At 38.6% G+C, this 15,099-nt stretch overlaps 1 protein-coding gene across 2 annotated transcripts in view; it reads right to left on the bottom strand.

Annotated features, from left to right (window-relative positions):
* Positions 1-14,273, bottom strand: part of LOC131431197 (phospholipid-transporting ATPase ID) — a 133,292-nt gene extending 119,019 nt beyond the window's left edge. Inside the window, exons 1-2 of one of the 2 annotated variants that reach the window (XM_058596775.1) lie at positions 13,864-14,273; positions 4,558-4,728 (exon numbers count right to left, since the gene is read on the bottom strand). The gene's annotated coding sequence lies outside the window, so the exon portion shown is untranslated. The remainder of the gene's footprint in view (positions 1-4,557; positions 4,729-13,863) is intronic. The other variant, XM_058596776.1, reaches the window with a different exon arrangement.
* Positions 14,274-15,099: the final 826 nt, after the last annotated feature.

Consider the following 15,099-nt stretch of genomic DNA (forward strand, 5'->3'; position numbering starts at 1 on the left):
AAACGATTTTCACAAATCTTGATTTGAATTATTGCTCATAATTTTTTTTAAGTTACTGTGAAATTTCATCCGGATTCGACTTCCGGTTCCACAGTTACAGGGCGATGAGTGTCAACGTTTTCAAATCGCCATGTAGATTGACAATATGTACAACACCGAAAGAAGAAGAAAACACAAAACGAACGATGTGGGCTTTGTTCTATTTCGTACACGTTATAAAGAAATCGAAACGGTTACGGATGTCTGCTACTGGTGTGTGATATTGGTAAAAGACGGTGCAGCGGTTGATAAAAGTTTTAGTTATTCTATGATAAGCGCGATCGAAAGAATAAACGAATGTCATTGAATTCAAACTTATTTGAAAAAATATGCAATTTGCACAGCCGGTAGTGCAGTAATACCGTTTCAGTTGTGTAGTGATGTCAATAATAATAATAATAATAAAAATAATAATCATACTACATTTTTATGCTGTTGATTTATGCTGTTGATTTGACTTACATATGCAGCATTAATAGAAACGCAGGTTCGCTTCGTTTGTTAGATTTTGTTTAATTGATTTTATCGAAATAGAGCATGAGATAGTAAGTCTAGGTTTAACTAGGTTCTAATTTGTAGGTCATATCTGGTGGCAAACGAACCTACTTCTGCTATTTCGGTCATCTGAATCCGGTATTGGAAATAGTGATCAAAAACTGTAAACCTGTTTCAATCCACCTAGTGGTGTAATGATGCCTTTCTCATATCAATCATACTATTATATACAATACTGTGGTATTCTTCAAAATAATTTTCGGTTCCTAAAAAGAATAACCGAAATCGGCTTGTTTGACCATCTACTGATAAAAACTATTAATTAGAGAAGATTTGAGGTCGATTTTGAAAACTTTTTACGGGTTTTCGCCCTTTTCAGTGATGGTATACAATTTTTAACACACTTTACCCTATATTTCCGGATCCGGAAGTCGGATCCAGATGAAATTCAGGAATTACGTATGGGACCACAGGACCTTTCATTTGAACCTAAGTTTGTGAAAATCGGTTTAGCCATCTCTGAGAAAAGTTAGTGAACTTATTTTTACAATTTTTTGCACATTTTACCCCATAATTCCGGAACCGGAAGTCGGATTCAAATAATATTCAGGAATTTTGTATGAGACCACAAAACCTTTCATTTGAATCTAAGTTCTAATCTAAGTGAAAATCGATTCAGCCATCTCCGAGAAAAGTTAGTGCAAAAAATCGTTACATACACACATACGCACGCACACACATACACACACACATACATACACACACAGACATTTTGCGTACTGGACGAACTGAGTCGAATGGTATATGACACTCGGGGCCTCGGTTCAAAAGTCGGTTTTTACAGTGATTGCATAACCTTTCTATATGAGAAAGGCAAAAACGACTTCACTCAAATCGGTTTTCACAAACCTATAGGTTCAAAGTTGTGGATACTACTTCCGGTCCCGGAACTACAGGGTAAACAGGATTTGTAGAGTTTGTTGGATTGAGTCTGAACAAACTTTCCTATTTCTATTCAATGAACAGTTGTTTTTGCGAATTCCACAGTAATATTTTTGATGTCATGAGTAATATGAGAAAGGCATCATTACACCACTAGGTGAATTAGAACATGTTTTTTCTCAATTAAATAGATCAAGGATGGGTTGGTTGTCTCAATACCACTGTAGTATTTCCCTGTTGTGGTGACAGCTTGCCAAATCGAGCCAGAACATGTCCATTATCAGCTTGTACGGAAGAATATCCTTTTTGGCACTCCTGCTAGTATATTTGGGAAATCATAAACTTGTTTGTCACGGAAACCTGTTTTTATCCACAGCTGCAAAAACCTTGCCTGATCATATTTTTTGTGTGTATTTATCGGCAACGATAAAGTCGAATTTGCTGAAGACTGATCACCTCGACCAATGGGTTTCTAGAACTTTTGTTCGAGCTGCTGTTCATAATTTATCTTCACTTACGTGTCGTAGTCCATATCGGTGTATTCGTCACAGTTCGTAAAATCTTTATTGTTCATCTTTCGGGCACGTTTTTTGCCACTAGATTCTGTTTCAGTGTACCGTTTTGCTTATTTATTGGTTCGGAAGGAGTAAAATTCTTCTCGTAGACGAATCTTTCTAGGATGGTTTTTGCTCGTATAGAATTTCTCGGCAATAGTATGATACGACTAGTGACTAGATGCTTCCGATTCTTATGTCGTTTTCGCTTGAGAAAACTGAAACTGATCCAAGGTAATTTCATCAAACAAACACTTTTCACGAAACTGTGTTGGTTTCGCACTTAACAACGGCGATTTGAGCAAACCTGACAAAGAAAACCAGATTCGAAACTGACTAGATTTCTAGTTCAACAACGTTGAAACTAGGTTGGAAACTAGCTTCAAACAAACGGTTTGACAGCAGTGGAAACTGGGTTAGGTTTGGCATCAAGTGAAAACGACATTAGGTAACTTATGACGCCTACTGCCTACTGCCGATCGATAGTATGCCGCTCATGGAAATGTTTGAGAACAATGCCGCACATGGCCGACTTATCCAATTCCAAGGACCTCGCGATTTTTGAGCCTGACCACATCGGATTTTTGAAGTGGGTATACAAAATTGATTTTTGGTTCGAGGTTTCCATCAAACATAACTTCTTTAAAACGTGTCGTTTCCAAACTTCCAGTACTGAAAGAGCTAAAATTTCATTTAAATGGATTGAAACATTAGAGAAAGATTTACGGTTTTCAAAAAATCGATGGACATTTAAATTATTTTAAGTACATTTTCTTCTATTAATTGCAGTTTTTAAATGTATGAATCCACAGATTTCCTATCCATTACACATATTAGCATTACACTTTGGTAGATGATCATAAATTAAGAACCGTACTAGTTAAAAAATCACTTAGAGATCAGATCAGTTCTGATTTCGTAATGATAATTTATTCCTTGGTTAAGATCACTTGAAATCAGCAGTGATCGGTGGTTTTCCCAGCCCTAATGATATTACATGTCAATTTAAAATACTGTTTATATTTTAACAACGATATTTATTTCATGAATCTCAACATACCGAACTTATTTCAAATAGATCATGACGTGTATCAGTAAGTATATTTTGATTATTTTCGCAAATCAATAACATTGTTCGAGTTGATTCAACTATTTGCAATGTCTAAAACAAATAAAACCGATTAATTTTTCAACTAACAGAATTTTGTTTCAATAACAACACCAGTTATTTCAACTAAAATATTTGTTGAAACTGAAAGGTATGTGTCCTCACTAATTGACAGCATTTTTTTTCAAACAGTTAAATTAGTTGTTTCAACCATCGTTTCTGCTAATCGAAAAACAAAAAATGACAGTTTAGTTAAAACAACAATCGATTAGTTGTATCAAATTTTAACCAATCGAATTCAGAAAATCAACTAATATTCTGGTTGAAATGGGATCGCGGGTGGTTCCTTGTAGATGATTATAAATTAAGAACCGTACTAGTTACCACAGGTGATAACCAATTTGAATGATTGTTTTTTCATTTTTTCAATCACAGATGGGGTATGGTTCGTAAATCGATGCTTACGCTCATATTGTACTCTACAAAAATCGTATTCAGTTTGATATTAAAGACCGTAAAGCACGGGAGCCCACTGCTCTTTGGTATTTTTTTTGAAAATTACTAAACATAATCAAGGCCTACTGCTTGCCCTACCAATGAAAGCGAAGTGCTCCAGTGGCTTAAAATGGCTTGTAAATAACCGATTTTTCTTCGGACCTAACGATTGCAAGAGCTTTAGAGAGACCAAAGCTGACCAACTGCGGTAATGTCCTGTGCTTGCGATAATTATCGTCCTGCTGTGTTCACCAACACCCACCTCGGCCTTAGCCGTTCGTTGATATGGAAAATTTATAGCATCCAGGAAATGCGAGGATAATCGGAGCCGGTCACCCGTCCTGCCTGGATGGCATAATGTTTGTGTCTAGTCATTATCAGTGGGACATAGCGGACGGAAAGAATAGGATATTATCGAGCAAGCACATACGCACCGACGCCAAGGACTGTTGGAGTTGGACCCGAGGCACATTCCGATGGCGAAGTAAAAATATTCGTCACAGCAGGAAATGGTGTTGATTTGATGGAGAAATATTGTTCACCATGAGTCGATCCATTTACCCGGATTTATGGCCGTTTGTTTGATGGACCCGAGGAATGATGACGCAGCAAACAAATGCTTGATTGCCGGCTTGATGATCGATCGGCAATGTCACGTCTAGCGTGCAGGTCTTTTTATAATTAGAGTTTGTCAATTTGTGGAATGTTGGTTGACAGAAAGAAGGATTGAGAAATTTTGAGAAATGCTGAGCTGAGTCCGCACAGTCAAAAAGCCGTTCAAAAACGAGTAGAAAGCAAGATCGTCAAATGTAGTGAAGTAAAATGCAATTTAGCAAATTTATAAAAGCTCCAATACAGCACAAACCACGAACGTAAACAAATCAACATAAGCAAAGCATGAATCAACCCATGCTCGTTACTCACCAATCTCGTAGCAGTGATGTGATGGTAGCGGGACCTGCCCGACTTGCCGCGACTGCCTGAGCTGATCCGCCGGGTGGCAAAAGTGGTTCAAACTACATTTACGATGGTTTGCAATGGTTACCTATTTCTTGCTGCACTACTGTCTCACTTACTAGTTGTTTCTTTTCCAACCTGCAAAAAATAACCAAACACAAAACACACACACTTATTACGGAACCGATCTTGGTCCAAATATTGCCCGGTTATGTTCGATCTTTTTTTTCTGTTTGCCTTATTTTTGCTACTTTCATTTTCATTCATCGCACGTCACGGTGGCTGCAACTGTCTAACGCGATCGCGCCGTACTTCACCGTACAACCAACTTGGAACCGATCGGTTGGCGATGAGCAAGATGTTATCCTACGCGGTGGTTCTTGTCGGGTTAGGCTGCTGGTAGGTGTGCGCGAAACTAGCGGCTTATGTAATGTTTGATTTATTATTTTGCCACAGGTACTCTCATTCCAGTTGCAATGTGGTTATTTTCTCGTCGTAACAGTGCAATTCGTTCGGTTTTCTACAGGGATGTAGTCAAGTAGTCGCTGGCTGTGGTGAAAATGAGTGATTCCAATACCGTTTTCGTTTATCGATCAAAGCAGCCCGAGAGCTGACACAGAGTCGCACAAACGACTTTTGAGATGTTTGTTTTAGCAACCTGAGGTAGCTCTAGATCGGACTCCAATCGCGTAGTTTTGCTCTGAAAATTTTCTCAGGTCGCACCACGACATCCATGCGAATTTGTTTATTTTTTTCTTTTTTCTATGAGTTGTTGTTTAGGGCGCGTACCACGTGTTCGTTTTACTCGGAGTCAGAGTCGCTCGCGTGTAGGTTCAAAAACGAAAACGATATAAGTTAAGCGCAGATCAAAATTTAGTCGTGTGTTATTAGCAGAGTCGTTTTAAATGTCACTACGAAAATGCAAACAACACCTTTAACGCCATGTTATTGTCTATGTCTCGATAAAGCAAAATCACTCGGAATTCCTTGTTTGATCGTACTACATGGAATGAGAAGTCCCGGGTCTTAAGTATAATCTCCATCTAGAACGATACCCTTGACCAATCGGTACCCTTTAAAAAAATGACTTGTCAGGGCCTTCAAAATAGGCTTTCGTTTCTGCAATGATCTCAGCATTCGATGAAAAATTTTTCCCTGGAGAAACCTTTCCAGGTTTGGAAATAGATAATAGTCGCTGGGGGCTAGATCTGGAGAATACGGGAGATGGTGGACCAATCCGTACCGTAAATCATTCAATTTCACCGTTGCTTTTATGATGAATGATGAAACTCGTCTTTTTCCATAGCTTGATGTAAACTAGAACTCGTCTGACACGATCAGCTGTTATTCAAACACTAGTGGATAGATTGTCATGAAAATGATTTGGTATTGGACCATCTAGAGGCTTGTTCTCAAAAATACACGCGGTTCGAAACTATTCACGTCTATTCTGTGAGAGGCCCGAGACTTTTCGTTCGATGTAGTAAGCACCATTTTAAAGCGTACTCGAGATAGCTTGACTCTCGATTGGAAAGCAGAAGCTAGCTACAAGTGGAACGACATTTCCAAGTCACAGCAGAGTGCAGTGCTTAGGCTGATTATGCGTAATTCGAGCTTTTCCATCCGAGATGGGACTGAAAAGGTTATTATTTCGTCCAAAAGGAGAGGCAACCAGCAGGGTTTAGGTCGTTAAAGATAATAAACACCCCGAAACAGGAACGAGTAGCTGGAGCCCAGTTGGAAAACAAAAGCGCGTAAATAACAAGACGACAAGAGCGGACAAAATTTGACTGAGTGGTAATCACTGAACAAACAAATGTCAAAGCAGGCTTCAAGCATGTTCTAGCTTTTGAGTTTTAAAATGCGTTGCAACGTGGAAAGGTTGACGTTCATTTTAAGGCCAAAAAGGTTGTGACAGATCTCTAAAAGTATTTAGTTATGCAGGTAGTTTGTAGTTGTGTTTTAAAGAGCGAAATCTTCATAACTTCAGGTACGACCAATCAGAGGGTTTACCTAAAAGATTGTCCGCAATTTGCTACTACCATTCATCTAAAAACCGAAACTATGCGGGAAACAAAATCAAGATTGTAGCAAAGAGCTGCAATCTACCGAACACCGGCGATCTTTGTTAAATAGAATTATATTGGGCCATTGTGAAGCGAAACCTTGGAAAAATCGGAAGACTAAGCAAATACTGAGAAAGCTTTTGCTAAAAAGTGAGGAAAAGCTTCCAGATAATCAAAGTTCCTTCAAAACTTTTTTAGTTTGGAGGTTATATAGTTAATAGTAACCGTTCCCGGTTCCAGAAGTACCGGAAGCAGAGATTTAAAAATTTCAAGAGGGAACTCACAAATATGGCTACTCTAAAACAAGACTTTCAGATATGGCTATACTAAAAAAACTGAGAGACCTTTCGATCCAATAGATTGAAACTGTATTTTATCCGGATCCGACTTCCGATTCCAAAGTTACAGGATGAAGTGTGTGTGTAAAATTTGAAACCATCAGTTAGAGCGACGATGCAAAAAGTCTGTCTTAATCATGTAGTGATGCGAAGGTGCCTTTCTCGAATTATTCATATTTTCTTCTATATTAATGTAGGGTTCATCACAAAAATAGTTCTTTGATTTTTTACATTATCTTGTGATAATGCCTTGGCAGATTGAAAATTCTATGAAAACGTGCTAAAGTTATATCGTTTTGATTGATTGATTATATCGTTTAAGGGCTGAGGACAGTATCGTAAAGTGGTAGGTTTTTTGCTATTTTCCCGTTTCAAATTAATTTTTTTATGGAAACGGTGCCGAATGTAGAAAAACCCACCTGACAATGTCTTCGAAATTTAGTTGAGAATATTCTGTGAAATTTTCAGAATGATTCATTGAGTTTAACGGTCGTGTTGTATTTTTTTCTGACTGAAAAACTGCTGAAAAATGGAACGCTCGGAAATGCATACCTCTATTTGTTCATCGAATATCTCGGCTTTGAAGGCTTGTATCATAAATCTACCGTGACAAACTCTAAATAATTTAGTTAAGATGCGATTAGTACATAAAAAGTTTCAATGCATCCGCATTTTTTTTCGCTTTGGTTTCCTGATAACACATGATAACACACAGGCATTCAGTCTTTGTGAAAGTTGAATATTTTTTCATTTTCATTGGAATCCATGTAATGTCCAACCCATACGATAGATTAATGTGATAAAACTTCTCATCAAAATAATAAAATGTATGCTGGCAACCCGGTACAGTTTGCTCATATACGAGAGAGTACAAGAGAAATACGATGCGCAAAGGGGATTGAGCGAGCCACTTGGTCGATTTAAAACTCAACACACGACCCTCTGTCCTCAGACCATAGTGTCTCAAAGTTATTTTTCGAGGGAACGATCGCAGTAGGCGTTAATTTTCGAAAATTAATATTATTCCATTTTAATAGAAAATGTAACAAAAAGTAGTTATTGTGATTGTCATTCTATGCTAAGTAGAAGTGAATTTTAGTTTATGTTTCATGTGGAGACGTGTGATTACGAAACCTATGTTATACTCATATAGACTGACTTATGATGTCTTGTCATGATTACCGATCTTCTGTGTGTTAAATTGGTGATTACATAGAACTAGTAATTGGACTCCAGATTTGACAAGTAGTCGGTGAGTTTGTTCTAGTTTTAATTTTTTTTACACGTTATGATGAAAACCAACTATACATTCTTGATATGATAGCAAACTAGACAAAAACAAAAGTCTCAAATCAGTATAATAGTATCAGTAAAATAGATTCGTGATCGATGTATATGTTTCTGTTGAATTTGTTTCTGTCGATACGGGACTGTAAAAATGAATACCGTGGTGACTAAATACAGCGAAGCATGCTTAGTTTCTTCTAGTTAATTGGGCTTTCTCTTCATGTGCTTTCATATGCAGGGTAGTTTAATTGGTAAAACAATTTCTCCGGTTAAGAGTTAGCTACGGGTTCAAGTCCCATCTCTGTGGTAACATTTTCGCGGTTTTCATTACATTTCAATTTTCCAATCTGTTTTCTCCGTTAGATACTGATCATATTAAAACTAACTTAATCGTTATTCATTCTTGGTTATAACTTATATCGTGGTCGCATCGCTCTCTTAGAAAGCATCCTAGACCTCATACCTACCCAAACCTCTAACTCCACGACTTCTATGGAAGAGAATGATGAGTCGTCGGTATCAATTCTCATAACTAGTTCCTAATCAACTCTTCTTTGTCAATCAGTAGAAAACACGATGATGTCAGTGTGCAATCCGCCAAGACCATCGTCATATCGCAACGCAAAAACGGGCCAAAGTAAATTTCCGAAAAATTTCAGCATCGCATGCGATCGTTTCTTCCACAAGAAAAATTTCTTTTCACATAACAACAATTCAGTTTGTTGGGGTACTTACATTACCTGAACATTAGAACTATTTTAAAAATTACTTACGTCCGATTCTACATCGTCATTTATATGCTAAATGTTTAGCCGCCAGATCTTTTTCTGTCATAATTTTGAGTCATTTGTTGATAAATTCGTATCATTCAACTACCAATCGATTAGGAAACATTTAACTTAAACATTTGAGGTAACGTCGTTTAGGTATATTAATAGTATACCATTGAAAAATCGTTTTATATCGACCTATATTTTCATGCGCCAATCACGGCTTGCCATAATGATGTCATCCTAAAAAGAACGAATTGTCGTACAAAAAGGAATCTATAAATACCAGGTGTACAACTTTGCTTCCACCGTTTTCCGATAGGTAGCTGTACCGGCTGAGGCTGGCATAGATGATAATGCCTTTAAAGTGAGTGTGTACAGTGCCTAACGAATTGTCATCGCCGTTTCAGTGACAGTTGTTCTTGTTTTCGTATTATTCACCCTCGAAAATGTCTGTTTATGTGCCCAATTCTCGCCATTTGCGGGAAGTTTTACTTTTCTGTTACAATTCAAAAAAAAAATGTAGCTGAAGCGCATCGAATGCTTTCAGAAACTTACGGTGATGCTGCTCTGAGTAAAAGAACGTGTCGGGGGTGGTTTCAACGTTTTAAAAATGGTGATTTCGATGTCGAAGACAAACATGATGGTGGAAGAGAAAAAACCTTCAAAAATGAATAACAATTTACTACGAGCTCTTAAAACCAGGTGAAACCATCACAGGAGATCGCTACTGAACGCAAATGATGCGCCTTAGTCGCGCGCTAAAAGAAAAGTGGCCACAGTATCAAGAGCGACATGGTAAATCCATCCTCCAACACGACAATGCTCAGCCTCACGCCGCAAAAGTGGTCAAAAAGTACCTGGAAACGCTGAAATGGGAAGTCTTGCCACACCCACCGTATTCCCCAGATGTCGCCCCTTCTGACTTCCACCTATTCCGTTCGATGGCACACGGCCTGGCAGATCAACATTTTCAATTCTTCGAATAGTTAGAAAAATGGATTGCTTCATGGATAGCGTCAAAAAGGACTCCTTTTTTCGAGTCGGGATCCGAAAATTGCCGGAAAGATGGGAGAAAGTTGTCGCTAACGACGGACAATACTTTGAATAATACAACTTTTTCGCAATAAAGCTTTAAATTTTGGAAAAAAACGGCGGAAGGAAAGTTGTACACCTAATATATAAAGCAATACATATTTTGCTTATGTCGTTTTCGCTTGAGAAAACTTAAACTAAGCCAGGGTAGTTCATCAAACAAACACTTTCACGAAACTGCGTTGGGTTGGCAATTAGCAACGGGGATTTGAGCAACCCTGATATAAAAACCAGGTTCGAAACTGACTCGATTTTCAGTTCAACTACGTTGAAACTAGGTTCGAAACTAGCTTCAAACAAACGGTTTGACAGCTGTTAGGGTGGAAACTGGGTTAGGTTCGGCATCAAGCGGAAACGACATCAGTCAACGCTTGGTTGTGAGCGAAGCAAGAGTAGTTTGATTAGTGAGTGGATGACAAAACTGAAAGTTACATCCATTGGCTCGCACGATGGTCGCTTTTGCACGGTGTGATGCCACACCCTGTTTAGTATATTGAATACCAATCAGCTGTATTTAGAGCTATCGGGGATAGATTTTTTTTTAACTAATTTCAAGCACTGTATCTCAGTGATTTGTCGATGGATTTGCACATTATGCTTGATTCGAAAGCATTACTTCAATATTGTACGCTTAAAATGACTTGATTTGTCGACGGGGTCGTGGGCTTACTGGAATCTCTATTTACGAGCGAAACGGTGGCTTGCAAATGGATTCAGTTCTAAATTGTGTTAGAAGATAAAAAGATACTTCTTTTGCATTAAATGTGGATAAATCACTACTTTTATCTTTATCTATTTTTGATAGTATTATAAGTAAAATTCGACAAAAATATATACTATCTTCGATTGAATCGATTCACTGTTATAAATGAATAAGTTTGTACGTTATTCTTCTCCCGAATACAAGACAGGTAGGTTTACATTATTTCCTGCAGAAAATATCACAAATTTCCTAATAACAACTGAATCATTTTTTGCAATAACTGAGCGGAAACATACATTGGAGAAGCCAAATGAATGAGAAACTCACAGAAAAGATGATTTTTTGGAAAAAGTTACGCTCAGAGACAGGACCCGAACCTGCGTTCTTACGCATTCCGTACATACGCGCTACCATTTTGCCATTCTGAATCTTGTTTTAGTCACTCTAAAACGCCAGTCAGACATAGAAGAACGTACATCGAATATGGTCTACATCCTGCCCGTCACCCGACCGATACCTTACATCCAAACATCTTCTCTGTCCATCAAACACTAGTCTTCTCGCTTTATACCTATTTTTCCGATCAAGCATTGAGTACTCGATGTCCAACCAGCGACTGGCACCATTAAAGAAGGGTGACAAGTGATTATAAATACACTTTCCTACTCAATGCTTGATCGGAGAAATAGGTATAAAACGAGAAGACTAGTGTTTGATGGACAGAGAAGATGTTTGGATGTAAAGTATCGGTCGGGTGACGGCCAGGATGTAGACCATGTTCGATGTACGTTCTACTATGTCTGACTGGCTTTTTAGAGTGACTAAAACAAGATTCAGAGTGGCGAAATGGTAGCGCGTATGCATGGAATGCATAAGAACGCAGGTTCGGGTTCTGTCTCTGAGCTTATCTTTTTCCAATAAATCATCTTTTCGATGAGTTTTTCATTCATTTGGCTTCTCCAATATATGTTTCCGCTCAGTCATTGCAAAAAACCGAACTTAGTTATGGCGGCTTTACGTCAAACCAAATTAATAAATCGTTAAAAACTGAATCATGTAAATAATAGAAATGAAAAGTATTTGGCGACTTTTTACAACATGAACATTTCTGGAATGAGTTTATGGCATATGTTTCATTCGTCTTGACCTATATCTTGAGGTTATTGATGATGGCAAAACAGACTCAAAAGGACTTGTCAACTTGTCAATCTCGCCTTTTCGAATTTGTAAACGGATCCAGACGGGGTATCAAAATTAACAATATCATCAAATCTCGAAATGAAGGAAATTTTAAATGAGTGCAGTATTCCTACAGATCACCATATTTAGCCTGTCGAGATACGGAGAATATGTAAACTTTTGGCATCCCTTATTGTGTTTAAACTTCAAAAATTTTTAATCAAAGCTCAAAAGCTGTTTTTTTTTCAAAGATATATTTATTAAGACACAATCCATTAAGGTTTACGATGCCAAGGGCTTGTCTTTGTGGGTCCTCAGGAAACACTCTTGAGTCTTCGATCCGGCGGGTTGCCCTCATCGATGGGAATGGTTCTTCGTGGCGGTGGTGTTGAAATCTGACGTGGAAACGTTTCAAAAGTTGCCGCATCCTTCTGTAGCTCCAAAGCTGTTGTTTTAATTCATTTATTCAAATTATATTACCAATTTGTTGGGTACGCTAAGTCGCATTCGACTTCAACAGGTCTTATGTCTACTGTTTCAATTTTATGTTGGCTTCTCGATTTTGGCAATGGCCGTTAAAATTTTGCTTGTGCACCGCTAAAATTTTTCTTATTCGCTCGCAAAGTTATCGAAATGGATGAATGTAGAAATGAGGAGATCGTTTGTCGACAGCCAGTAAGTCCAGATAGGGAGAGAATTGAAAACCGGGTGTCGTAAAAACGATGAACGGAACCTCAACTTCTCCGTCCAAAAATTGTCGTCAACAGTGGTGCATCGATCCAAAAATCTAGCTGAACTGTCTAAATACATTTGTTCAGAGCCTTTCACAGTAAGATTTTTTAAAGTGAGTTTACTGTTCACTAAAAATGAGCTAGTGCCCACTGGTGTGCTGTAGGGGGAACTTTGGGAATCACTGGTCTAACTTTTTCTTTACGGAGTGGTTCTTAAATTAGGCTTGAAAACCCGAAATAACTTTTATGAAACACAAAAAGTTCAAATTGTTACGACTTGTTGATTTTGAACTATAAGTCGAATATGCCTCGAACGAACCGGATTCAGGACACGATAATTTACGTTACCTTGTCAAATGTTTACATTCATTGTTAAAGTTAGCAAGTCCTCAATTCATATTATTTTATGGAGCTTCTGACCCCACAAACATTGATTTTAGGCAAGCAAATAACGAATTTCTTTTATTTATTTAATTTCAATGTCAATCACGAATAGGTTGACAAGACAAAATAAAAGTGCAAAACCGACACACGATTGTATTGCAATGCTTAGTTTTAGAGATTGTACCGACAGTGCCCGATCTTCTAGACTTCTTGAACAAGACTATTTGGGATGCAAATTTCATTTTGAGCTCGATGAGTCATCTTGCAAAACTAGTTCATAGTTTTCAGTGACCATGAATCATATGAATACTTGCCCTTATTCTTCGTTAAATTTTCTTCGATCACCATTTTGAACCATACTGCAGTTGTTTTTAATAATCCAAACTCTACACAATTCATATTTCGGAATAGATTTACTTTTGCACACCCACCGAGCCCACCATCACCAGTCACTAGTTAGACGACGTTCGCAAAAATCGTAATCTTTTCCTTACGGCACACGAAAACACCATTGATCATTAGCGTCATGATCAGCATCCAGCGCCCAAGTAGCGTAGTAAAATTTCAGCGTTTATTGAAAAGGAATGCTGCTGCAGCAAGCTGCCATCATTGGCTCCGCTGCACTCGACACATCGCACACGATAATCGCATAATTACGATAATTGCTCGCAACCACGAACGACCGCGGTAGCGGTAGCTTTTGAACACTACTCTACTCACTTGTTTTGCTTTAGTTTTCCCAACCCGGGGTTTTTCGGCTATTCCGCACGCACTTGAACTCTTTTACTCCAGTAACACAGTTTTCCGGTATTTGTTTACGCCAAGGCAACGTATAATCATTTCGCGCTTGAAGGTTTTCAGTTTCCAGGTTGCTCCTATCTTCCGCCTTGGCGGTAGGCGACAGAAACAATCAGCGATGTCACCGAAGCAGGAGATCGAAACAGGCTGATTAGACACGGAAAAACATGGTGTCACTTTTCCCGATTTGATGATTTCGTAACGTGAAACAGAAGGGTGAAACGATTTGTTAGGCAAGAAGCGAGAAAAACGAATGTGAATTCGATTGAACGGCGGTGACGACTGCGTTCGCGCGACGGTCCACGTCGATCGGCATTCAGCGGCGAACTGACAGCCAGGTCGCGGCTGAGAGCGTGCATGAATGGGAAACATGCCACCGCGTTCTGAAAAAATATGAGCTGGAGAGAGGTAGTAGACACTAGTCTACTAGTTTGCTTGGCCAGGTCGATTATCGGGGGAGGACGCGTGTGTGTGCGCCTCTGGATACCGGTGATGAAGGCGCAAGGAGATGCCGTGGCCACCGTCATTCGTTGACTGACAGCATTGGGTGCGAATCGTCCGAGGTGGGCTTGATGTGAACGGAGATGTTTTTTTTATTTCTGCAATATCATTTGACAATATGTACTGCAGCTCTCGGTGACCTGTCTTGAGTTGACTTACGTGGTTACGAGTCTGTCCCCATATATCATTACAAACATCGAAAGACATAATTTGGCTGGTTTTTGCAGGGCTCAAAGCTGAATCATCGGGAGAAACGCGTAATAGTATAGTAGGTCATATGCGATCTTCGGCCGAGGAATCATCGCGAGCATGGAAATTCCCATTCCATCATTTAATTTTGCTGATCTGAGCGCAGTTGTCGCTTGTTCTGTGTGCTGCGATTGCACAAGTAACAAACATTACTTTGTTTAAAGTTCGACGCTAAGGTCGAATAAAGCGAGTGATTCAGCGTACTCATTGAACGGAGTTTCGATAGACCTTTGGCTAGACTGAATGAAAATCTGTTTATGAATTGAACCTTTGTTGAAATGTATGTAAATCGGATTGAATAACATGATACGCTTTATGAATTGAAAATGGAAAAATACTTGCTCGGTTATGATGTTTTTTTTTTAATCGAAGACGATAAACAATAAACAAATGTGCAACTCATCATGA

This window comes from Malaya genurostris, chromosome 2 (genome assembly GCF_030247185.1).
Source record: "Malaya genurostris strain Urasoe2022 chromosome 2, Malgen_1.1, whole genome shotgun sequence".
NCBI classification, from domain to species: domain Eukaryota; kingdom Metazoa; phylum Arthropoda; class Insecta; order Diptera; family Culicidae; genus Malaya; species Malaya genurostris.